At 43.9% G+C, this 26,976-nt stretch overlaps 1 long non-coding RNA gene across 1 annotated transcript in view; it reads right to left on the bottom strand.

The window, feature by feature from the left end:
* Positions 1-16,142: 16,142 nt before the first annotated feature.
* Positions 16,143-26,976, bottom strand: part of LOC130366890 (uncharacterized) — a 34,233-nt gene continuing 23,399 nt past the window's right edge. The window contains exon 3 of the long non-coding RNA XR_008891983.1: positions 16,143-16,258. This is a non-coding gene — a long non-coding RNA (uncharacterized LOC130366890). The remainder of the gene's footprint in view (positions 16,259-26,976) is intronic.

The following is a 26,976-nucleotide window of genomic DNA, read 5'->3' on the forward strand; positions in this document are numbered from 1 at the left end:
AACATCAGCATCAGCATTAGCTATCAGGGCTTTCTGGAACTTGTAGTCCCTCTTGGATTTCAGTTTGCAAACAAACAAGGTAAATCCAATCACAGACTTCTCCCTAGCAACAGATGCGGTGCATGATCCCATCTGGCAGGTAGAGAGCTGCAAAACTAAGAAGGAGAAGATGGGTGGGATCCACAAACTTACCAGGCTTCAGGACCACATGGGAAAGAGACTGCTCCTCTTTACTGAAGGGCATGTAAGAGCAAAACGGAGCCTCTTTGTTGGGCTGGTATCTGTATGGGCATGGCCTGTCATGGATGAAAAGCTCAAGGGTTGTATTGTAAGGAAGTGAGTTGCACACTGATCCCTGTCAGATTTGAACCTTTAGGGCATCCTTGTAATTTTCCCAAGATCTGGTTAACCTTGTGGGTCAGGGGTGTAGCTAAACAGAAAAAATCACTGGCACACGTGTGTCACTCTTTCTAAAGTTGTAGATATGGTATAATGTTATAATGCAGTGTTTCTCAAGCCCGGTCCTCAAGTCCACCCAACAGGTCATGTTTTCTGCATTTCCTTAGTCTTTCACAGGTGATATAGTTATGGTCAGTGAATCAGGCATCACTACAATTATATCACCTGTAAAAGACTAAGGAAATCCTGAAAACATGATCTGTTGGGGGGACATGAGGACCGCGCTTGGTATACACAAGGTTTATGAAAGTATATTGCACTCTTACAATATTTTTCCCAAGGGATTTATTAAACAATAATATTAAATACTTAGAATGCCCCTTAAAATCCAATTTTCTGCCCCCATCTCAGTCAACACAGATAGGCTGACAAGTGTGTCACAGAAAGCATATTGGGGAGATGTACGACGTGCAGCGTTTTTAAATGGAGGACATAAATAAAGCTCCAACCATTTTCAGTTCACTGGATTTACTAAGAAACACATGTATGTTAGTAAATGAGGTCGCAGAGGGCAGAAATATACAGGAGTTACAGCTGCTATAGATTTCTGCAACTCTTGGTGTCAAAGATCGGCCCCAAGGTCACATGTTAGAAGGGTGCATTATCCGCACACCCCTCTATGCAAAGCTGAGCCTCCTTCTAGCCCTCTCTCTGCCTTTTTCCTTTCCTCTTGGCGCAAATAGTCAATATTGTCAAAAGTCACACATTTCTGCACAAAATATCAACTTATGCAGAATTTGCAACTACTGAGGATATAGTGGTGCGACTTAGTTAATGTCCCCCCCCCCCCTGTGCGTATTCTCTAGTGGCCTGAGTATAAGCCAGTAGTCAGTATAACAAACAGAATATATATCCCTCAAGTTACAATATTAATTGGTTCCAGGACGACCATTGTATGTTAAAAACATTGTATGTTGAGACCATAACTCTATGGAAACCTGGTAATTGGTTCTGAAGCCACCAAAATGTAATCCAAAAATAGGAAAAGGTGAGAATTAAGTAGATAACTAATATAGATAAAGCAAATCCTTACATATAAAAGTAAGAAACAGCTGCTGGGAGCTGTAAATCACTATCTATGTCAGTGTTTCCCAACTAGGGTGCCTCCAGCTGTTGCAAAACTACAACTTCCAGCATGCCCAGACAGCCGTTGGCTGTCCGAGCATGCTGGGAGTTGTAGTTTTGCAACAACTGGAGGCACCCTGGTTGGGAAACAATGGTTTATGTAGAGGACAGGAGCTTCTTCAGGGTCCTATACAGTACACACAGTGTCTTAAACGGAGCCACCCTTATTGGTGTCCAAAAGAGCAGCTAACCCTGGCACAGGTAAGGAGTAGTACAGAGCTTGTAATTCCTCCCTGTACTGTAGGGGGCGCTACCAGACAGCCAGTCAGTGCAGGCACTTCAGTAATAGAGGCGATTTACTAATAAAATGCCCATTCTGATTGGTCAGTTCCTCCAGTTGTGACACGTTTCACAGATCTGGACTCTCTGTACATTGTATGTTGAGTCTGGTTTCAAGTTACAATGGTCCAGAAAAAAAAATTGTATGTTGAAACTATTGTATGTTGAGGCCATTGTAAGTTGAGGGATCCCTGTATATATATATATATTATATATATATACTGATAAACTGCATATATATATATATACATATATATATATATATATATATATGTATATATATATATATATATATATATATATATATATATATATATACACACACACACACACACATACACCAAAATGTAAAATTCATATAATGAAAACCTATATTTAAAAATACAAAATCTAAATTACAGAATAGCCTGATTTTACCACAAGAATATTTTGCTATCTTTTATAAATTGGATTCAGTCTGATATTGATACACCTCTACCTGTGGATAATCTACAAGTGGCCATTGTACTTAACCTAGACAGCCAATAGTCAAAGGCAAGTCATTACTTAGAAGGTGCACCCATGTGAGTTGTGTTTATTCTCTGACTTTATTGAATAAATGCCTCTTAGCCCTTAATAAAAAAGTCTTTTTAGTATAACGGATATATTGCCCCGGCACATCTTTTTCCTAGGTTGATTGAAAATCTAAAAGAGATGAATCCTTTGATCCTACACAAAAGTCTCTCTGCGAGCACATGGCGATGTGCTGCCTCTTGGTAAAATGACGTGATTTATATTCAGCTTAGAGATTGCAATAGTAGGAATCAAAAAGCAACTGGTAACTTCTGGACCCTAAAATGCCACAATTGCATTAATAATACAAAGGACTCTTGTCGCGGATCTGTCATATGAAAGCTATTATCAGTTGAAAGTGCAATGGCAGATATAAAAATAAAAAATAAAGTAAATCTTAGCTGTCTATGTAGCCTGCAGAAAAATGAACATATAGCTGGTACTATTCTGGTTTAAGATAAATCACTTTGCATGAAAATAAGCTGTATGATTTATTGCTAAGATACCAAAAAACAATCAGTGTGGAAGTTAAGGGGTTATGTTATTTTAACATTGCCAACCACCAGGGGGAGCTCATGCCCAGTTTTTGAACTGATTTTTATTTGTTATTGTTTTAATAATATTTAATTTAAACTGTTATATACTGTACATTTGTTTATTTGTTATTAATGAAATTTAACCTCTTAAGGACCAATGACGTCCTGGGACGTCATGGCACCCTGGGCCTTAAGGACCAATGACGTCCCACGACGTCATGGCCTTTTCCGGTCCCTGCTGCTCGCCGGGCAGAGATCGGAACTGGATGCCTGCTGAAATGCTTCAGCAGGCATCCAGGGCAAACGCCGAGGGGGGCCATGTAGGCCCCCCATGTCGGTGATCGCCGCAAATCGCAAGGGAAATCGCCCTTGCGATCTGCGGCGAAACCGGGCTGACCGGGTCTCTGGGACCCGATCGCCCGGTATTTTTGCATGATCCCGGCTGTCACAGACAGCCAGGACCATGCTAATGTATAGGAGCGAGGTGGCAAGCCTGCCACCTCCTCCTATACCCTGCGATCCGTCGGTTAGTTAACCGACCAATCGCAGGAGGGGGGGGCGGTTACTTCCTCCCGCCCTGCCCGGCCCCTGAAAGTCCAGAGAGGACGGGAGGAAGACCGGAGGACACGGCGGGGGATGGGGGAGTGCTGGGGCCCGGCCCCGGTACTTACCTCGTCCCTGAAGACCCGGATCCCGGCGATGAAGATGGCGGCGGCGGCGACAGGCGAGTAGATCTTCAGCCGCGGTCGGGCCCTTTACAGCAATGCACGTTGCCGTAAAGCGACATGCATTGCTGTAATGGGACCCTGTAAGCTACAACTCCCAGCATGCCCAGACAGCCCTTGGCGTCTGGGCATGCTGGGAGTTGTAGTTTTGCAACATCTGGAGGTCCACAGTTTGGAGACCACTGTGCCCTTCCAGATGTTGCAAAACTACACATTCTCAGCATGCCCTTACTGTCCAGGCATGCTGGGAGTTGTAGTTCTGTAACATCTGGCCCTTCAGATGTTGCAGAACTACAACTCCCAGCATGCCTGGACAGTTTGGGCATACTGGGAGTTGGAGTTTTGCAACATCTGGAAGGGCACAGATTGGGAACCACTGTATTAGTGGTCTGCAAACTGTAGTCCTCCAGATGTTGCAAAACTACAACTCCAAGCATGCTGGGAGTTGTAGTTCGGCAACATCTGGCTCTAAAGATGTTGCCGAACTACTACTTCCAGCATGCCTGAGAATGCTGGGAGTTGCAGTTTTGCAAAAACAGGAGGCACACTGGTTGGGAAACATTGTCTGTTTCCTAACTCAGTGTTTCCCAACCCGTGTGCCTCCAGCTGTTGCAAAACTATAACTACCAGCATGCACTGAGACTGTGCATGCTGGGAGTTGTAGTTTTGCAACAGCTGGAGGTCCCCCCCTGTGAATGTACAGGATACATTCACATGGGCAGGGGGCTTGCAGTGAGTATCAGGCTGCAAGTTTGCAATGCAGCAAATTTTGCGCGGCAGCTCAAACTCGCAGCGGGAAACTTGCTGTAATCCCCCGCCCGTGTGACTGTACCCTAAAAACACTACACTACACTAACACAAAATAAAAAGTAAAAAACACTACATATACACATACCTCTACACTGCCCCCCTCCCCAATAAAAATGAAAAGCGTCTGGTACGCCACTGTTTTCAAAATGGAGCCTCCAGCTGTTGCAAAACAACAACTCCCAGTATTGCCGGACAGCCGTTGACTGTCCAGGCATGCTGGGAGTTTTGCAACAGCTGGAGGCACCCTGTTTGGGAATCACTGGCGTAGAATACCCCTATGCAAATCCCTAATTCAGGCCTCAAATGCACATGGCGTTCTCACTTTGGAGCCCTGTCGTATTTCAAGGCAACAGGTTAGGGCCACATATGGGGTATCGCCGTACTTGGGAGAAATAGCCTAACACATTTTGGGGGGCTTTTTCTCCTTTCACCCCTTATGAAAAGGTGAAGTTGGGATCTACACCAGCATGTTAGTGTAAAAAAATAAATTTTTTACACTAACATGCTGGCGTTGTCCCATACTTTTCATTTTGACAAGAGGTAAAAGGGAAAAAAGCCCCTCAAAATTTGTAATGCACTTTCTCCTGACTACGGAGATACCCCATATGTGGGCGCAAAGTGCTCTGGGGGCGCACAACAAGGCCCAGAAGGGAGAGTGCGCCATGTACATTTAAGGTGATTTGCACAGGGGTGGCTGATTGTTACAGCGGTTTTGACAAACACAAAAAAAACAAAACCCCACATGTGACCCCATTTCGGAAACTACACCCCTCATGGAATGTAATGAGGGGTGCAGTGAGAATTTACACCCCACTGGTGTCTGACAGATCTTTGGAACAGTGGGCTGTGCAAATAAAAAATTTTGTACAGCCCACTGTTCCAAAGATCTGACAGACACCAGTGGGGGGTAAATGCTCACTGTACCCCTTGTTACGTTCCTCAAGGGGTCTAGTTTCCAAAATGGTATGCCATGTACGGGTTATTTTGCTGTTCTGGCACCATAGGGGGCTTCCTAAATGTGACATGCCCCCCCGAGCAAAATTTGCTCTCAAAAAGCCAAATATGACTCCTTCTCTTCCGAGCATTGTAGTTCGCCCATAGTACACTTCAGGTCAACTTATGGGGTACCTCGATACTCAGAAGAGATGGGGTTACAAATTTTGGGGGGTATTTTCTGCTATTAACCCTTGCATAAATGTGAAATTTGGGGGGAAACACACATTTTTGTGAAATTTTTGTAAACATTTTTTACATATGCAAAAGTCATGAAACACCTGTCGGGTATTAAGGCTCACTTTATTCCTTGTTATGTTCCTCAAGGGGTCTAGTTTCCAAAATGGTATGCCATGTGTTTTTTTTCTCTGTTCTGGCACCATAGGGGCTTCCTAAATGCAACATGCCCCCCAAAAACCATTTCAGAAAAACATACTCTCCAAAATCCCCTTGTCGCTCCTTCGCTTCTGAGCCTTCTTCTGCGCCCGCCGAACACTTTACATAGACATATGAGGTATGTGCTTACTCGAGAGAAATTGGGCTACAAATATAAGTATACATTTTCTCCTTTTACCCCTTGTAAAAATTCAAAAATTGGGTCTACAAGAACATGCGAGTGTAAAAAATGAAGATTGTGAATTTTCTCCTTCACTTTGCTGCTATTCCTGTGAAACACCTAAAGGGTTAAAATGCTGACTGAATGTCATTTTGAATACTTTGGGGGCTGCAGTTTTAATAATGGGGTAATTTGTGGGGTATTTCTAATATGAAGACCCTTAAAATCCACTTCAAACCTGAACTGGTCCCTGAAAAATTGTGATTTTGGAAATTTTGTGAAAAATTGGAAAATTGCTGATGAACTTTGAAGCCCTCTGGTGTCTTCCAAAAGTAAAAACATGTCAATTTTATGATGCAAACATAAAGTTGACGTATTGTTTATGTGAATAAAAAAAAAATGATTTGGAATATCCATTTTCCTTACAAGCAGAGAGCTTCAAAGTTAGAAAAATGCAAAATTTTCAATTTTTTCATCAAATTTTGGAATTTTTTACTAAGAAACGATGCAAGTATCGACAAAATTTTACCAATAACATAAAGTAGAATATGTCACGAAAAAACAATCTCGGAATCAGAATGATAGGTAAAAGCATTCCAGAGTTATTAATGTTTAAAGTGACAGTGGTCAGATGTTCAAAAAACGCTCTGGTCCTAAGATGTAAAATGGCCTGGTCCTTAAGGGGTTAATATTTTTTATAAAATATAATGATCGGCAGTTGTTTTTCTGTATAATTCAATAACATACCGATCTGTATCAATATATACTTTCCAAATGACTAACACTGCATTTTTAACTCCTTAACCCCTTAAGGACCAGGCCATTTTACACCTTAGGACCAGAGCGTTTTTTGCACATCTGACCACTGTCGCTTTAAACATTAATAACTCTGGAATGCTTTTAGTTATCATTCTGATTCTGAGACTGTTTTTTCATGACATATTCTACTTTAACATAGTGGTAACATTTTATGGTAACTTGCATCCTTTCTTGGTGAAAAGTCCCAAAATTTGATGAAAAATTTGAACATTTTGCATTTTTCTAACTTTGAAGCTCTCTGCTTGTAAGTAAAATGGATATTCCAAATACATTTTTTTTATTCACATCTCCAATATGTCTACTTTATGTTTGCATCATAAAATTGACGTGTTTTTACTTTTGGAAGACACCAGAGGGCTTCAAAGTTTAGCAGCAATTTTGCAATTTTTCACAAAATTTTAAAACTCACTATCTTTCAGGAACCAGTTCAGGTTTGAAGTGGATTTGAAGGGTCTTCATATTAGAAATACCCCACAAATGACCCCATTAAAAGAAATACACCCCCCGAAGTATTCAAAATGACATTCAGTCAGCATTTTAACCCTTAAGATGTGTCACAGGAATAGTAGCAAAGTGAAGAAGAAAATTTACAATCTTCATTTTTTACACTCGCATGTTCTTGGGGACCCAATTTTTGAATTTTTACAAGGGGTAAAAGGAGAAAATGTATACTCATATTTGTAGCCCAATTTCTATTGAGTAAGCACATACCTCATATGTCTATGTAAAGTGTTCGGCAGGCGCAGTAGAGGGCTCAGAAGCGAAGGAGCGACAAGGGGATTTTGAAGAGTATGTTTTTCTGAAATGGTTTTTGGGGGGCATGTTGCATTTAGAAAGCCCCTATGGTGCCAGAACAGCAAAAAAAAAAAAAAAAAACATGGCATACCATTTTGGAAACTAGACCCCTTGGGGAACGTAACAAGGAATTAAGTGAGCCTTAGTACCCCACAGGGGTTTCACAACTTTTGCATATGTAAAAAAAAATAAAAATGTTTCACTAAAATGTGTTTCCCCCCAAATTTCACATTTTTGCAAGGGTTAATAGCAGAAAATACCCCCCCAATATTTGTAACCCATCTCATCTGAGTATGGAGGTACCCCATAAGTTGACCTGAAGTGCACTACGGGCGAACTACAATGCTCAGAAGAGAAGGAGTCATATTTGGCTTTTTGAGGGCAAATTTTGCTCGGGGGCATGTCGCATTTAGGAAGCCCCTATGGTGCCAGGACAGCAAAAAAAAAAAACACGTGGCATACCATTTTGGAAACTAGACCCCTTGAGGAACGTAACAAGGAATAAAGTGAGCCTTAATACCCCACAGGGGTTTCACGACTTTTGCATACGTAAAAAAAAAAGAAAAAGAAAATGTTACTAAAATGTGTGTTTTCCCCCAAATTTCACATTTATGCAAGGGTTCATAGAAGAGATGGGGTTACAAATTTTGGGGGGTATTTTCTGCTGAGTATGGAGGTACCCCATAAGTGGACCTGAAGTGCACTACGGGCGAACTACAATGCTCAGAAGAGAAGGAGTCATATTTGGCTTTTTAAAGCAAATTTTGCTCGGGGGGCATGTCACATTTAAGAAGCCCCTATGGTGCCAGGACAGCAAAATAACCCCGACATGGCATACCATTTTGGAAACTAGAATCCTTGAAGAACGTAACAAGGGGTACAGTGAGCATTTACCCCCCACTGGTGTCTGTCAGATCTTTGGAACAGTGGGCTGTACAACATTTTTAATTTGCACAGCCCACTGTTCCAAAGATCTGTCAGACACCAGTGGGGGGTAAATTCTCACTGCACCCCTCATTACATTCCGTGAGGGGTGTAGTTTTGGAAATGTGGCCACATGTGTTTTATTTTATTTTTTTGCGTTTGTCAAAACCGCTGTAACAATCAGCCACCCCTGTGCAAATCACCTTAAATGTACATGGTGCACTCTCCCTTCTGGGCCTTGTTGCGCGCCCCCAGAGCCCCCAGGTATCTCCGTAGTCAGGAGAAACTGCATTACAAATTTTGGGGGGCTTTTTTCCCTTTTACCTCTTGTCAAAATGAAAAGTATAGGGCAACACCAGCATGTTAGTGTAAAAAAAAAAAAAATTACACCAACATGCTGGTGAATACCCCAACTTCACCTTTTCATAAGGGGTTAAAGGAGAAAAAGCCCCCCAAAATTTGTTAGGCAATTTCTCCCGAGTACGGCGATACCCCATATGTGGCCCTAAACTGTTGCCTTGAAATACGACAGGGCTCCGAAATGAGAGAGCGCCATGTGCATTTGAGGCCTGAATTAGGGATTTGCATAGGGGTGGACATAGGGGTTTTCAACACGCCAGTGATTCCCAAACAGGGTGCCTCCAGCTGTTGCAAAACTCCCAGCATGCTTGGACAGTCAACGGCTGTCCGGCAATACTGGGAGTTGTTGTTTTGCAACAGCTGGAGGCTCCATTTTGGAAACAGTGGTGTACAATACGTTTTTAATTTGTATTGGGGAGGAGAGGGGGGCTGTGTAGGGGTATGTGTATATGTAGTGTTTTTTACTTTTTATTTTATTTTGTGTTAGTGTAGTGTAGTGTTTTTAGGGTACAGTCACACGGGCGGGGGTTTACAGCGAGTTTCCCGTAAACTTGCAGCCTGATACTCACTGTAAGTACCCTGCCCATGTGAATGTACCCTGTACATTCACAGGGGGGGCCTCCAGCTGTTGCAAAACTACAACTCCCAGCATGCACAGTCTATCAGTGCATGCTGGTAGTTATAGTTTTGCAACAGCTGGAGGCACACGGGTTGGGAAACACTGAGTAAGGAAACAGACAATGTTTCCCAACCAGTGTGCCTCCAGTCACTAAAAAACCACTACTCCCAAACATTCTCAGGCATGCTGGAAGTAGTAGTTCGGCAACATCTTTAGAGCCAGATGTTGCCGAACTACAACTCCCAGCATGCTTGGAGTTGTAGTTTTGCAACATCTGGAGGACTACAGTTTGCAGACCACTAATACAGTGGTTCCCAATCTGTGCCCTTCCAGATGTTACAGAACTCCAACTCCCAGTATGCCCAAACTGTCCAGGCATGCTGGGAGTTGTAGTTCTGCAACATCTGAAGGGCCAGATGTTACAGAACTACAACTCCCAGCATGCCTGGACAGTAAGGGCATGCTGAGGATGTGTAGTTTTGCAACATCTGGAAGGGCACAGTGGTCTCCAAACTGTAAGGGGACCAGATGGAGCAGTCCAGATCGCTTTACGGGGGTCTGGACTGCTGCAAAGGTCCAACAATGCTGCCAAAGATCCACTCACCTGTCGCCTCCGCCGCCGGGATCCGGGTCTTCAGGGAACGAGGTAAGTAACGGGGCCGGGCCCCAGCACTCCCCCGTCCCCCGCCGCGTCCTCCGGTCTTCCTCCCGTTCCTCCCGAAGTAACCCCCCCCCCCCCTGCGATTGGTCGGTTAGCTAACCGAGGAATCGCAGGGGATAGGAGGAGGTGGCAGGCTTACCACCTCGCTCCTATACTTCAGCATGGTCCTGGCTGTATGTGACAACCGGGATCATGCAAAATTACCGGGCGGTCAGGTCCAGGAGACCCGAACAGCCCGGTATCGCCGCAGATAGCATGGGAGATTTCCCTTGCAATTTTAGGCGATCGCCGACATGGGGGGCAGACATGGCCCCCCTCAGCGTTTGCCTTCGATGCCTGTTGAAAGATTTCAGCAGGCATTCGCTTCCCATCTCCGCCCGGCAATCGCGGATGTCGGCCTTTACAGGCTGGTCCTAGAAGCAGCCGGGATCTGCCGTGTATGAGGCGAGCACTGTTCCGATGCTCGCGGTCATACACAGGACGCAAATCTATGTCTTGGTGCGGGAAGTCCCACCAAACCAGGATGTACATTTATGTCCGAGGTCATTAAGGGGTTAAAGTATTACTGTCATACATTTTTTTATTTAATCACATTACAAAGACTTACCTCCCCATCTCATTGCTCAGTTTGACTTGTTGCAGGGGATGGGCTGAATAGATTTACAATGGAGCAGTAAAGTCAGATTGAGCAGTAAGACTGTAAAGTAAAGCGCACAGCCAAACAATTCTCCTAGTTATATCTAGCAATTGGTGGAGATCTCTGCATTAAGATCCTGATATGTCTGTGTCACATAACAAAGAGTTTTGTTTAACGTGCAACTGTGTTTTCTAGCATAGGCTTCTTAAAAGGGGTATTCAGGATTTTTTTTTATTTGACTATGCAACAGGGGCTGTAAAGTTAGTGTAGTTCATAATATAGTGTCTGTACCTGTGTGTGATGGTTTTCTCACAATTCTTCTGTGATTTTCACCCAAATATTTATTTTTCCAGCATACAAAATGACTGTTGTCAGAGACTGTTGGTCTCAGATTTTTCCCAGCTTGCAATGCAGCCGAGACCTGACTCACTAGTCAGCTGAGGACAGGGAGCCTGTCTGCTTCAATGGGTGGAGCGATCGCTTGGTGGGAGAGAGATCAATCTGCAACTAATGCAACAGCTGTAGGCACCCTGATTGAAAACAAAGGTCTTATGAATGGATGCAGCTCATTTATGTTTCAATGAGTGAGGTGGCTGATGTGTGGGAGGGAGGAAAATGGAATTGTGGGGTTTGTAGTCAAAAAATTTAAAGTCAAACAGGAAATACAAGTTCACAAAAAGCTAGCCACAGTATTATGGTAATCCCACAACATAGCCATTTAGCCACAAGACAAGTGCAGATCCTTCCTAAGCATGTCCATTATTGTCTGCCAGGTACGTACTAAAATCCCCTTATGGTGGATAACCCCTTTAAGCTGCGAAGGCAGTGTTCACAAAAAAAAAAAAGCTTTGTAAGACTAGAATTCGTTGTATTGGCTCTTTGTATTGCTTTGTATTGGCTCTTCCCTGCACCCCTGTGGCGGTGGGTACCAGGGTAATATTTGGCGGTTAGCGCTAGCTGTTTTTGGGGCTAACGCTAAGCCCCGGATTAGTAATGGATTCCGTCTATAAAACATCTTCAACTACTATTCCTGAAAATTCTAATAAATAAAAAAAACACGACACATTGGAAGAATTATTATTATTTTTAAAACACTCCCCCACAGCCCTCACTAGCCATTTTATTAAAAGAAAAAATAAATGCAGATTATCGACATAATCTGAAGAATCTTCCGTAATCCACAGGATATAAAAATCTGAAACAAGAAGAAAAAAACGCAAAAATTGAGTTAGTACATAATGCATTGTCTTCCCAAACAGGGAGCCTCCTCCTTTGGCCTTTGACTGTCCAGGCATGTTGGGAGTTGTAGTTTAGCAACAGCTGGAGTGTTCCTGTTTGGAAAGACATTGCCAGAAGGGTCTGTTTACACTGTTTATCACTGGGGGAGGAGCTACACGGACTCAGCCACGACAGGAGCCAAGGAGGTAAATGGATGTTGGCTTCCTTATGCACTATATACAGACATCTATAGATGACTGTATATAATGCATAGCCACCTAAGGGGCAATAGGAGCACCAAGTCCCATCAGTCTAGTGATGGGATTCCCGTCTCCTGTATAGTATACACGGGTATACTATGCACCCCTGTATACGGTCAGCAGAGGTGAGTAGTGATGCTTTTCATCACTTCTCACCTCCTTAAACTTTGTGGGCAAGGCACTCTACATCTGACCCACAGAGTAGTACCCTGAAGGCACTGCTACAGGGTACAAAATTGGCTGTTTCCACACACCAGCAGAAATGCCAGATAAAACACCAGAAAAACTGCCAAAATGCAGGAAAAAGCTGTGGCAGGTTTTTTTTTTTTTTTTTTTAATTCCTGGCTTTTTTACAGGTGGGGAAAAAACCCTAAATTGAATCCTAGCCTTATCCCCCCAGGAATCAGCTTATCAGTCGGAGAGTCGGGACCTGAGGTCCACTCCCTCTTTTTGGCTACATCACACTGACATAGGGCTCGTCTGCCCACAACAGCCTGGTGAACTTAAACATAGAAACATAGAACATATTGGCAGATAAGAACCATTTGGCCCATCTAGTCTGTCCAATAATTTGAATCCTATCAATAGTCCCTGGCCCTATCTTATATGAAGGATAGCCTTATACTTATCGCATGCATGCTTAAACTCATCACTGTGTTTGCAGCTACCACTTCTACAGGAAGGCTATTCCATGCATCCAATACTCTCTCAGTAAAGTAACACTTCCTGATGTTACTGCATAAACTTTTGTCCCTCTTATAAAAAACTATGTCCTCTTGTGTTAGTTTTTCTTCTTTTAACCCCTTAAGGACTCAGGGTTTTTCCATTTTTGTTTTTTCCTCCTTACCTTTTAAAAATCATAACCCTTTCAATTTTCCAATTCTACTTTGCAGTGACATCAGTCATTTTACCCAAAAATTCACGACGAAACGGGAAAAAAAATTATTGTGCGACAAAAGAAAAAAACGCCATTTTGTAACTTTTGGGGGCTTCTGTTTCTACGCAGTGCATATTTTGGTAAAAATGACATCTTATCATTATTCTGTAGGTCCATGCGGTTAAAATGATACCCTACTTATATAGGTTTGATTTTGTCGTACTTCTGGAAAAACTCATAACTACATGCAGGAAAATTTATACGTTTAAAAATGTCCTCTTCTGACCCCTATAACTTTTCTATTTTTCCACGTACAGGGTGGTATGAGGGCTCATTTTTTGCACCGGGATCTGAAGTTTTTATCAGTACAATTTTTGTTTTGATCGGACTTTAATGGTATAAAAAGTGACCAAAATACGCTTTTTTGGACTTTTGAATTTTTTTGCGCGTACGCCATTGACCGTGCGGTTTAATTAATGATATATTTTTATAGTTCGGACATTTAAGCACGCGGTGATACCACATATGTTTATTTTTATTTACAGTTTTATTTTTTTTATGGGAAATTATGGGTGATTCAAACTTTTATTAGGGAAGGGGTTAAATTACCTTTATTAACACTTTTTTATTACATTTTTTCTTGCAGTGTTATAGGTCCCATAGGGACCTATAACACTGCACACACTGATCTCTCATCCTGATCACAGGCGTGTATTAACACGCCTGTGATCAGTGTTATCGGCGCTTGACTGCTCCTTCCTGGATCTCAGGCATGGAGCAGTCATTCGTCGATCGGACACCGAGGAGGCAGGTAAGGGCCCTCCCGGTGTCCTTCAAGCTGTTCGGGACGCCGCGATTTCACCGCGGCGGTCCCGAACAGCCCGACTGACTAGCCGGGATACTTTCACTTTCGCTTTAGAAGCAGCGGTCAGCTTTGACCACCGCTTCTAAAGTGTTAATACCGCACATCACCGCGATCGTCGATTTGTGGTATTAGCCGCGGGTCCCGGCCGTTGATGAGCGCCGGGACCGACGCGATGTGATGCGGGGTTGCAGCGTGACCCCGCTTCATATCGCGGGAGCCGGCGCAGTCCGTAAATATACGTCCTGCGTCGTTAAAGGGTTAAATATCCTCTCCACCTTTACCATGTCCATTCCTTTTATGTATTATAAAGTATCTATCCCCTCTGTCTCTTCTTTCTTCTTTACATGTTAAGGTCCTTTAACCTTTCCTGATAAGTTTTATTCTGCAATCCATGTACTATTTTAGTAGCTCTTCTCTAACCTCAATCCAAAATATCTCTATCCTTCTGGAAATACAGTCTCCAGTACTGTGCACAATACTCCAAGTGCATGTGCTCAGTCTGTCAATCGACAGCATGACATAGCTGAAGAGAAGAGGTGCAGACTCCCTCGAGGGATTGCAAAGGCATTTTTTTTTTGTGCCTACATAGCAGCCTGCTTTATTAACATAGGTATGGCTACAATAGGCTTGAGAAGCCCCACTGCACTGTGTGTGCAGCTTCAAAAGCCTATTGTAGGCAACAATTGTACTCTAAGTGACAGTAATGTTTTAGCATAGCCTACAGCCTGCCAAAAAAACTTTGCACCAGAGGATTTTATAAGAACCAAAGACTATGTTTTATTCTGAGGCCAGAGTCCACTGGTCAAAACATTTGTTGGAACTTCTCTTCCCAGTAGTAGTGCCATATAGCTTATGCTAAACATAAAACATTGTGTGGTCAGCAGATCCTTCTGATGTGAACATGATCTAATTATGATCTTATGTATATAATGCAGCCCAAATGTCCTCTGATGTCTGAGAAACAAGGTTAAACAGGCACTGTCAGTTCCAAAAAACTTTTGATATGTTGTTACTGATAAAAATTAAAGACCTTTTGTAATATGGTTGTTTAAAAATGTTTGAATATTTAATAAAGAAGATGCCTCCTGAAAATCCCACCACTAGGAGTCCCCATACCTACTGGGAAACTAACCAGTCCTGCAGCAGCATCAGCTTGTCCATGATTCATGGACAAGAGATGACACACCTCCCACCACCACAAGAGAGGGACACGCCCCATTCTATCACACACCAATCTCCTCCCACCACCACAAATGAGGGAGACACCTCCTTCCCCTAAGAGGATTTCTAACACTGTGAGCTAATGAAAAGAGGTATTTTAATAATAAACATAGATTTTAGAGGTATAAAAATTTGATGCACAAGGTCATGATTAGGAACTCATGTAACATATCAATTTTGTTGTGGGCTTTGACAGGTACACTTTAAACATGTTGAATTTTAACATCCCTGATTATTTTTAAACCAGAATAAAATCATTGACATAGGTCTCTAAAATGTGTTTGTGTTCCCATCTGCATTTGTTAATGCGCATCTGTGCCAGACCATTCGATTTCTTCTACATATCTTGGCTTTTTATACATATCACTGTCAGCATTATTATGTATGAAAGGAACTTATACAGAGGATAGCGCAGAGTGCAAATTACTGGACGGGAGTCATGGGTGAGGGGGGACACATCTAGTTTCCTGAGGAGGCATTCAGTCCTAGCCTGACTGACATCACACAAAACTGGCCATGTCATTACAAGCCATGCACAGTGAGCAAATGAAGATGAGTCCAGTACAACTCCCTTCACTGCACATGCGCCAGATGACGCAGGAGATTTTTTCTTACTAAATGATATAAAATGAAAATTTTTTGAAAACCCATATAACTCCTTTAATATGCAAAATTATAGGAAAACCACATGATTTTGTAAGAGAAAAAAAAAAAGAAAGAATAATGAGGTTGTCCAATCTCTTTTACAATAAAGAATATATGCGGTAATATGCTTAAAATGAAAGCTTTGTATATCTTTGTATAGGAGAAATATCTTCTAAGACTCTAAATAATCAAGACAAAAATGATGACTTTTATTTTATGTGTTTTACTAAATCTCTTCTGATTTATGTGCTCTTGGACTTCCTCATCTCCATAAAGACCTTAAGGTCACCATACATTGAAGCTTTGGGCTATCTCCTCCATTCTGTATGGAAAAAAAAGGCTGAAATAAAGTAATAGTCCAATTAACAAACTGAATTTGTTCTTGTATAATGGGAATTCTCTACAGGGCAGGAAATAAATGTTTAAGATAAATGTATCCTCTTCCATAAAATCCCTTGTAGTGCTCAATAATGAGTAATTAGCATCTTAACACTGTATTATTTATGTACATGCTAAAGTCAGCACTACGTTTTCATGATGAGGAATAGAGAACTCTTCTACATTTTGACCTACATCATCCTTATCTCTGTTTTAATCACAATTAATAAGTTAAAAAATACAATTTGCAACTTATTATCCATTGTTTAACCCACTTACAGAAAAGAAAAAACTGTCATCATTCACAAAATACAGATTAATCACACTGATAAATATGGTTCTATGACCATCACTTTATGCATGTTATGGAAAGATCTTAAAAATTCAAATGTTCATTCAAAATTTTATTAAAATTAGGGCCTAGGGAGATAGCTTAGAAAAGTAGTCAGGAATATTACCCGACCATTTAAAAGATGCTAATTAATGAAGTTGAAAAGCCCAGAGAGAATACTTAACGGAGCTAGCAGAACATTTTGACCATAACACGACTAAATTAAAATACATTTGCTAAATAGATCGTCAGTTGTTGCATGATGGCTGTCCAGATTGATGAAAAATCTAAGACATTTTCCATAAAGATCTACCTTGTGTTATGCTTTGGTTGGTTAATATTTATGTCAAATAACAGTTTATCCAAATTTTGTACATATCATAGTTCCAAGAATGCCACTATTGAACTACTCTAATAAGCTTAGGTCACCAATCTATTTGTATTTAAAAAAGTTGACAATAGGTGTCTCCCTACTGGTCCAGAGCACATTGTCCCCTATCTCTTGCACAAACTTTGGACTCCTGCTGCCCTGTCAGAAATCCAAAATCAGGAAATGCAGTCTGGAGTGCTGAGGGGTGTGTGTGCAGCCTTAGCCAATCATATCTCATCTAACACTGAAATGCTCTGGGCTGTGTGTAGCAGAGTGAGGGAGGAAGTTCTCCTCTGTATGGCTTCAGATGATGCCACGCCTGCTGGGGAACGCCCCTTCCCAGTCTATGAATCTGACTGAGACTGAGCAGAAAATACAGAGCAATATCAAGATAGAAAACTAAAAAATAATAAAAATAAAGGCAGGGTGTGGTTTATCATGATGGGGGCAGTGAACTGGGAGGAATAAAATTTAACAAGATCATGAGAGATACTCTTTAAATGTTAACCACACTCTCAACATGCTCTGCATAAATTACAGTACAGACAACTTTGTATTAACTCCTATTAGAGAAAAATGCCTAATTCTGCAAAGGCCAGTTAAAAAACTGTTAACTCTATTTTGATAGACAAGATGGACAATTAGGTCACTGAGGGATTAAGAGGTATTCCAGAAAAAAACTTTGTTTTATAAATCAAATGACTCCAGAAAGTTTAACAGATTTGTAAATTACTTACTATAAAAAAAATCTTAATCCTTCCAATAATTATTAGCTGCTGAAGTTGAGTTGGTCTTTTCTGTCTGGCAACAGTGCTCTCTGCTGACATCTCTGACAGAAAAGAACAAATCAACTTCAGCAGCTCATAAGTACTGAAAGGATTAAGATTTTTTAATGAAATTATTTACAAATCTAGAAATATTAGAGAGGCTCTTATCTCCCAGACAACCTGTGACTCGGGCTGCCCAAATAACACCTGTACCGAAGGCGCCAAAAATGATACAAAATATATAGAAAAATTGGGGTTCAGAGTCATGAATATTAGATACAAATTAATTTATTGATAATAAGATATTCGTAATATTTGTGTCTTTTGACCCACAGGGCCCTTGTGGGTAAGCAGAAATACACTGATATATTAAATAGTCTATACATAAAATATTCAATGCATAAAATATGGCAAATAATTATTTAAAACTAATAAAATACATAAAATGAAACTTTATGGACACTTAGGGAATAATTTTAAAGTTTTTTCATTTTATGTATTTTATTAGTTTTAAATAATTATTTGCCATATTTTATGCATTGAATATTTTATGTATAGACTACTTAATATATTTCTGTTGACCCACGAGGGCCCTGTGGGTCAAAAGACACAAATATTACAAATATCTTATTATCAATTAAGTAATTTGTATCTAATATTCATGACTCTGAGCCCCAATTTTTCAATATATTTTGTATAATTTACAAATCTGTTTAACTTTCTGGAGCCAGTTGACATATAAAAAAAAGTTTTTTTTTTCCTGGATAACCCCTTTAAGTTACATGCTGTCCATGAAGGTTTATGAAGATGATAAGAGGCAGAGGGAGTTAGCTGCAAAGTGAGACAGAGGCAGGAGCTTTCCACAATTATATTTAACCCCAGTGCTGGATTTACAGCTAACATCGCTCAATACTGCTTTATAATGTCCTCCATACTGCTTCTGAGGGTGTGTCATATGGTTATAGGGAAGCAGCATTCCCTTTCTCTCTGTGTATGCAGTGTTTAAGAAACATCATAGCAACTAGCCTCTACCACTAGTTCAGAGACAACAGAGATAGGGGCTGTGATGGGCATTTCACTGGTAAAACACCTGTATTACTGAAGTGCATGAACTGACTGGTTGTCTGGTAGTGCCGCCCTGCTGGACAGGGAGGTACTACATGTCCTGTACTACTATTTACCTGCCAGGGTTATCTGCTCTTTTGGATACTAGGTGGGTGCCGCTCCATTTTTTGGGACACTGTGTGTACTGTATAGTACCCTAATGAAGCTCCTGTCCTCTACATAGGCTGTGATTTACAGCTTTCAGCAGCTCTTTCTTACTTATATATTTATGAACTTGCTTTATTTGTATTCATTATTTACTTATATTAATTTAATTCTCACATTTTCCTATTTTTGGATAACATGTTGGGGCTTAAGAACCAATTACCCAGTTTCCATAAAGTTATAGCGTCCAGATACAATGGTTTCAACATACAATAGTTATCCTGAAGTTAATATTGTAACTTGAGGGACCACTGTATGGGTAACTAAAATTAGGAAATACAGGCAGGTCCTCAGCTCTGCACACATTAGCTCTCTATCAATCAAGCAGGGAAGACATGCAGCAGCCGGTTATGCCCTAACACAGGCAAGAAGTGCCACATATTACACTTTTGTGACACCATCCTCTACTGTATAACATAATGGAATGAGGGAACTACCTGCATCTCCCCAGTTTATGTGCTCAGAAGGGGATGACATATTGAGCCTAACAATATTGGACTCCTCTTTAACTCTAGACCACCAATGTTAGCGGCATTGACCCTTTCACTTCCTTACAGCACTGGGGAAGTTTTATTTGTATGAATATTTCCCCATTTTTCTGTATTCTTCCTATAGTCATGAGTATCAAATAGCCAGAAAAATACAGTATCTGTGTGGTCAAATGGTCAAATTTTGTGCAGTGAATATTACATTAGGCTAAGGTTCATGGACTCAGAATCTATTCAAAGAGAAAAATAAACTGAAGCTAGAACTATTTTTTTTCTATTAAAATCCAGTTAAATAACGGACACTGGCAGGAAGCCTGAAGGAGGCTGAAAATGGGGCATGTTCTTATGGAGTTAAAGGGGTATTCCGGCCATAGACATCTTATCTCCTATCCAAAGGATAGGGGATAAGATGTCTGATCGCGGGGCCCCACCACTGGGACCTCCGCGATCTTCGTGCAGCACCCACATTCTATGGTTATCACGATCCCTCCCATAGACATGAATGGAGGGGACGTGGCATGACGTCACATCTCCAGTCCCAGAAACACAGGGGTTTGGAGCAGCAGCCTGGCATAAAATGAGGGTGCTGCACGGAGATCGCGAGGGGTCCCAGCAGTGGGTCCCCCGCAATCAGACATCTTATCCAAGGGATAGGGGATAATATGTCTAGGCCAGAATACCCCTTTAAGTCAATAGGGTCCATCGGACTCCATGTCTGTTTTTATTTTTATTTTTCAGATGGAGCAGCTGAACCTAAAATCAAAAGGAGCCTCCACACAGATGTGAACTTAGCTTTAAGGGATATCCAGCTTTTAAGGGCTCAAAATGCTGTAAAACAAGTAAAGGTTATTGTCACGATGCCGGCTGGCAGGTAGTGGATCCTCTGTGCCAGAGAGGGATTGGCGTGGACCGTGCTAGTGGACCGGTTCTAAGCCACTACTGGTTTTCACCAGAGCCCGCCGCAAAGCGGGATGGTCTTGCTGCGGCGGTAGTGACCAGGTCGTATCCACTAGCAACGGCTCACCTCTCTGGCTGCTGAAGATAGGCGCGGTACAAGGGAGTAGGCAGAAGCAAGGTCGGACGTAGCAGAAGGTCGGGGCAGGCAGCAAGGATCGTAGTCAGGGGCAACGGCAGAAGGTCTGGAAACACAGGCAAGGAACACACAAGGAACGCTTTCACTGGCACTAAGGCAACAAGATCCGGCAAGGGAGTGCAAGGGAAGTGAGGTAATATAGGGAAGTGCACAGGTGATTACCCTAATTGGAACCACTGCGCCAATCAGCGGCGCAGTGGCCCTTTAAATCGCAGAGACCCGGCGCGCGCGCGCCCTAGGGAGCGGGGCCGCGCGCGCCGGGACAGAACAGACGGGGAGCGAGTCAGGTAGGGGAGCCGGGGTGCGCATCGCGAGCGGGCGCTACCCGCATCGCGAATCGCATCCCGGCTGGCAGCGGGATCGCAGCGCCCCGGGTCAGAGGACGTGACCGGAGCGCTGCAGCGGAGAGAGTGAAGCGAGCGCTCCGGGGAGGAGCGGGGACCCGGAGCGCTCGGCGTAACAGTACCCCCCCCCTTGGGTCTCCCCCTCTTCTTGGAGCCTGAGAACCTGAGGAGCAGACTTTTGTCAAGGATGTTGTCCTCAGGTTCCCAGGATCTCTCTTCAGGACCACAACCCTCCCAGTCTACTAAAAAAAAATTTTTCCCTCTGACCTTTTTGGCAGCCAAAATTTCCTTGACCGAGAAGACGTCCGAGGAGCCGGAAACAGGAGTGGGAGGAACAGATTTGGGAGAAAAACGGTTGAGGATGAGTGGTTTGAGAAGAGAGACGTGAAAGGCATTAGGGATACGAAGAGAAGGAGGAAGAAGAAGTTTATAAGAGACAGGATTAATTTGACACAAAATTTTGAAAGGACCAAGATAGCGTGGTCCCAACTTGTAGCTAGGGACACGGAAGCGGACATATTTAGCGGAGAGCCATACCTTGTCTCCAGGGGAAAAAACGGGGGGAGCTCTTCTTTTCTTATCCGCGAACCTCTTCATGCGTGAAGAAGCCTGTAAGAGAGAATTTTGGGTCTCTCTCCATATAATGGAAAGGTCACGAGAAATTTCATCCACAGCGGGCAGACCAGAGGGCAAGGGGGTAGGGAGGGGGGGAAGAGGGTGACGGCCGTACACCACGAAAAATGGGGATTTGGAGGAAGATTCAGAGACCCTGAAGTTATACGAGAATTCGGCCCATGGAAGGAGATCTGCCCAGTCATCCTGGCGGGAGGAAACAAAATGTCGCAAATAATCACCCAAGATCTGGTTAATTCTTTCTACTTGTCCATTGGACTGGGGATGATATGCAGAGGAAAAATTTAATTTAATCTTGAGTTGTTTACAGAGAGCCCTCCAGAATTTAGACACAAATTGGACACCTCTATCCGAGACAATCTGCGTAGGCAACCCGTGAAGACGAAAAATGTGTACAAAAAATTGTTTAGCCAACTGAGGCGCAGAAGGAAGACCAGGAAGAGGGATGAAATGTGCCATTTTGGAGAATCGATCAACGACCACCCAAATAACAGTGTTGCCACGGGAAGGGGGTAAATCAGTAATAAAATCCATACCAATCAGAGACCAAGGCTGTTCGGGGACAGGCAGAGGATGAAGAAAACCAGCGGGCTTCTGGCGAGGAGTCTTATCCCGGGCACAGATAGTGCAGGCTCGCACAAAGTCCCCAACATCCGTCTCCAGAGTTGGCCACCAATAGAAGCGGGAGATGAGTTGCACAGATTTCTTGATGCCCGCATGACCTGCGAGATGGGAGGAGTGACCCCATTTGAGGATTCCGAGGCGTTGGCGTGGAGAAACAAAGGTCTTTCCTGGAGGAGTCTGCCTGATGGAGGCAGGAGAAGTGGAGATCAGGCAGTCAGGTGGAATGATGTGTTGCGGAGGGAGATCAACTTCTGAGGCATCCGAGGAACGAGAGAGAGCATCGGCCCTAATGTTCTTATCGGCAGGACGAAAGTGAATCTCAAAATTAAATCGGGCAAAGAACAGAGACCACCGGGCCTGGCGAGGATTCAGCCGTTGGGCAGACTGGAGGTAGGAGAGGTTCTTGTGGTCGGTGTAGATAATAACAGGAAATCTTGATCCCTCCAGCAGATGCCTCCATTCCTCAAGTGCTAATTTAATGGCTAGAAGCTCTCGATCCCCGATGGAGTAGTTCCTCTCCGCTGGAGAGAAGGTCCTAGAGAAAAAACCACAAGAGACAGCATGCCCGGAAGAATTTTTTTGTAGAAGAACAGCTCCAGCTCCCACTGAGGAGGCATCAACCTCCAATAGGAAGGGTTTGGAAGGGTCAGGTCTGGAGAGCACGGGAGCCGAAGAAAAGGCAGACTTGAGTCGTTTAAAGGCGTCTTCTGCTTGAGGAGGCCAGGACTTGGGATCAGCATTTTTTTTGGTTAAAGCCACGATAGGAGCCACAATGGTAGAAAAATGTGGAATAAATTGCCTGTAATAATTGGCGAACCCCAAAAAGCGTTGGATAGCACGGAGTCCGGAGGGGCGTGGCCAATCTAAGACGGCAGAGAGTTTGTCTGGATCCATCTGTAGTCCCTGGCCAGAGACCAAATATCCTAGAAAAGGAAGAGATTGGCATTCAAACAGACATTTCTCAATTTTGGCATAGAGTTGGTTGTCACGAAGTCTCTGAAGAACCATACGGACATGCTGGCGGTGTTCTTCTAGATTGGCAGAAAAAATTAGGATATCGTCCAGATATACAACAACACAGGAGTATAACAGATCACGAAAAATTTCATTGACAAAGTCTTGGAAGACGGCAGGGGCATTGCACAGTCCAAAGGGCATGGCCAGATACTCAAAGTGTCCATCTCTGGTGTTAAATGCCGTTTTCCACTCGTCCCCCTCTCTGATGCGGATGAGGTTATAGGCGCCTCTTAAGTCCAATTTAGTGAAGATGTGGGCACCTTGGAGGCGATCAAAGAGTTCAGAGATGAGGGGTAAGGGGTAGCGGTTCTTAACCGTGATTTTATTAAGACCGCGGTAGTCAATGCAAGGACGTAGGGAGCCATCTTTTTTGGACACAAAGAAAAATCCGGCTCCGGCAGGAGAGGAGGATTTACGGATAAAGCCCTTTTTTAGATTCTCCTGGACGTATTCGGACATGGCAAGAGTCTCTGGGGCAGAGAGAGGATAAATTCTGCCCCGGGGTGGAGTAGTGCCCGGGAGGAGGTCGATAGGGCAATCATAAGGCCTGTGAGGAGGTAGAGTCTCAGCTTGTTTTTTGCAGAAAACATCCGCGAAGTCCATATAGGCCTTAGGGAGACCGGTTACTGGAGGAACCACAGAGTTACGGCAAGGGTTACTGGGAACCGGTTTTAGACAGTTCTTGGAACAAGAGGACCCCCAACTCTTGATCTCCCCAGTGGACCAATCCAGGGTTGGGGAATGAAGTTGAAGCCAGGGAAGTCCAAGGAGAATTTCTGAGGTGCAATTGGGGAGGACCAAAAGTTCAATCCTCTCATGATGAGATCCGATGCTCATAAGAAGGGGCTCCGTGCGGAAACGTATGGTACAGTCCAATCTTTCATTATTTACACAATTGATGTAGAGGGGTCTGGCGAGACTGGTCACCGGGATGTTGAACCTGTTGACGAGAGAGGCCAAAATAAAATTTCCTGCAGATCCAGAGTCCAAGAAGGCCACAGCAGGGAAGGAGAAGGCAGAGGCAGACATCCGCACAGGCACTGTAAGACGTGGAGAAGCAGAGTAGACATCAAGGACTGTCTCACCTTTGTGCGGAGTCAGCGTACGTCTTTCCAGGCGGGGAGGACGGATAGGACAATCCCTCAGGAAGTGTTCGGTACTAGCACAGTACAGGCAGAGGTTCTCCATACGGCGTCGTGTCCTCTCTTGAGGTGTCAGGCGAGACCGGTCGACCTGCATAGCCTCCACGGCGGAAGGCACAAGAACAGATTGCAGGGGACCAGAGGAGAGAGGAGCCGAGGAGGAGAAACGCCTCGTGCGAACAGAGTCCATATCTTGGCGGAGTTCCTGACGCCTTTCGGAAAAACGCATGTCAATGCGAGTGGCTAGGTGAATAAGTTCATGTAGATTAGCAGGAATTTCTCGTGCGGCCAGAACATCTTTAATGTTGCTGGATAGGCCTTTTTTGAAGGTCGCGCAGAGGGCCTCATTATTCCAGGACAATTCTGAAGCAAGAGTACGGAATTGTACGGCATACTCGCCAACGGAAGAATTACCCTGGACCAGGTTCAACAGGGCAGTCTCAGCAGAAGAGGCTCGGGCAGGTTCCTCAAAGACACTTCGGATTTCCGAGAAGAAGGAGTGTACAGAGGCAGTGACGGGGTCATTGCGGTCCCAGAGCGGTGTGGCCCATGACAGGGCTTTTCCGGACAGAAGGCTGACTACGAAAGCCACCTTAGACCTTTCAGTGGGAAACAGGTCCGACATCATCTCCAGATGCAGGGAACATTGGGAAAGAAAGCCACAGCAAAACTTAGAGTCCCCATCAAATTTATCCGGCAAGGATAGGCGTAGCCCAGGAGCGGCCACTCGCTGCGGAGGAGGTGCAGGAGCTGGCGGCGGAGATGACTGCTGAAGCTGTGGTAGTAACTGTTGTAGCATAACGGTCAGTTGAGACAGCTGTTGGCCTTGTTGCGCTATCTGTTGTGACTGCTGGGCGACCACCGTGGTGAGGTCAGCGACAACTGGCAGAGGAACTTCAGCGGGATCCATGGCCGGATCTACTGTCACGATGCCGGCTGGCAGGTAGTGGATCCTCTGTGCCAGAGAGGGATTGGCGTGGACCGTGCTAGTGGACCGGTTCTAAGCCACTACTGGTTTTCACCAGAGCCCGCCGCAAAGCGGGATGGTCTTGCTGCGGCGGTAGTGACCAGGTCGTATCCACTAGCAACGGCTCACCTCTCTGGCTGCTGAAGATAGGCGCGGTACAAGGGAGTAGGCAGAAGCAAGGTCGGACGTAGCAGAAGGTCGGGGCAGGCAGCAAGGATCGTAGTCAGGGGCAACGGCAGAAGGTCTGGAAACACAGGCAAGGAACACACAAGGAACGCTTTCACTGGCACTAAGGCAACAAGATCCGGCAAGGGAGTGCAAGGGAAGTGAGGTAATATAGGGAAGTGCACAGGTGATTACCCTAATTGGAACCACTGCGCCAATCAGCGGCGCAGTGGCCCTTTAAATCGCAGAGACCCGGCGCGCGCGCGCCCTAGGGAGCGGGGCCGCGCGCGCCGGGACAGAACAGACGGGGAGCGAGTCAGGTAGGGGAGCCGGGGTGCGCATCGCGAGCGGGCGCTACCCGCATCGCGAATCGCATCCCGGCTGGCAGCGGGATCGCAGCGCCCCGGGTCAGAGGACGTGACCGGAGCGCTGCAGCGGAGAGAGTGAAGCGAGCGCTCCGGGGAGGAGCGGGGACCCGGAGCGCTCGGCGTAACAGTTATTAACTCGTCCAATCTAGCAGCATTCATCTTACAAGCTTTGCTTGGTTCCAGGGTCTCTCTTGACAAGAGGACATCATTGGGGACATTTCTCAAAACTTGTCCAGAGGAAAAGTTGCTGAGTTGCCCATAGCAACCAATCAGCTTGCTTCTTTCATTTTTGAAATGCCTCTGAAAAAAGAAAGAAGCGATCTGATTGGTTGTTATGGGCAACTCAGCAACTTTTACTCTGGACAGGTTTTGAGAAATCTCCCCACATGTGACCACTGTGGTCAATCAATGGCCTCGGCGGTTCCATACACCTGGCATCATGGCTCCTATCACTGAGCAGTGCCAGAAATATGGAACAAGTCCATTGTGGCCACTGATTAGCTGCAGCAGTCATGTGTCACTTGCTTGTCCAGACAGACCGGTAACCCCATTTAACCTTATTCTTGACCTCAGTTAAATAAGAATGATGCCACAATCAAATAGTTTTTGTTATGTTTCTCTACTTTTAAACAATAAAGTTAAAAGAAAATAGCTTTGCATCATTATTCTGGCCCCTGTAACATTTTATTTTTATGTTATTTTATTTAGTTATAGTCTATAGTGTTACCATTTAATGGTGGGATCACATTAGCATAGACCTTGTGATGTGTTGTAGCTCTCTTTAAGCTGCCAGCAGTGCAGGAGGGGCCTGGGGGGTGGTGGCCTAGAAGCTTCTACTGACTTAAATAGGAGCTTCAGTACTGAAAAGTAATGACATGTGACTTCTTTTCAGAAATGTTCCCCCCACTCCTATTGAAGTCCATGAGAGCCGGATTTAGGGCAGTGACACCACTATGTTTTGGAGCAAAAAATCATAATGCTTTCTGCATGCACAACAAAGTGTCTAAATGTGAACATTCCCTTAAGATACGTACAACATTTTAGTTTGTTTAGTTTTTTTATACTTTTAGTCTGCACTAGGAAA

The sequence above is a fragment of the Hyla sarda genome, chromosome 4 (assembly GCF_029499605.1).
Source record: "Hyla sarda isolate aHylSar1 chromosome 4, aHylSar1.hap1, whole genome shotgun sequence".
NCBI classification, from domain to species: Eukaryota; Metazoa; Chordata; class Amphibia; order Anura; family Hylidae; genus Hyla; species Hyla sarda.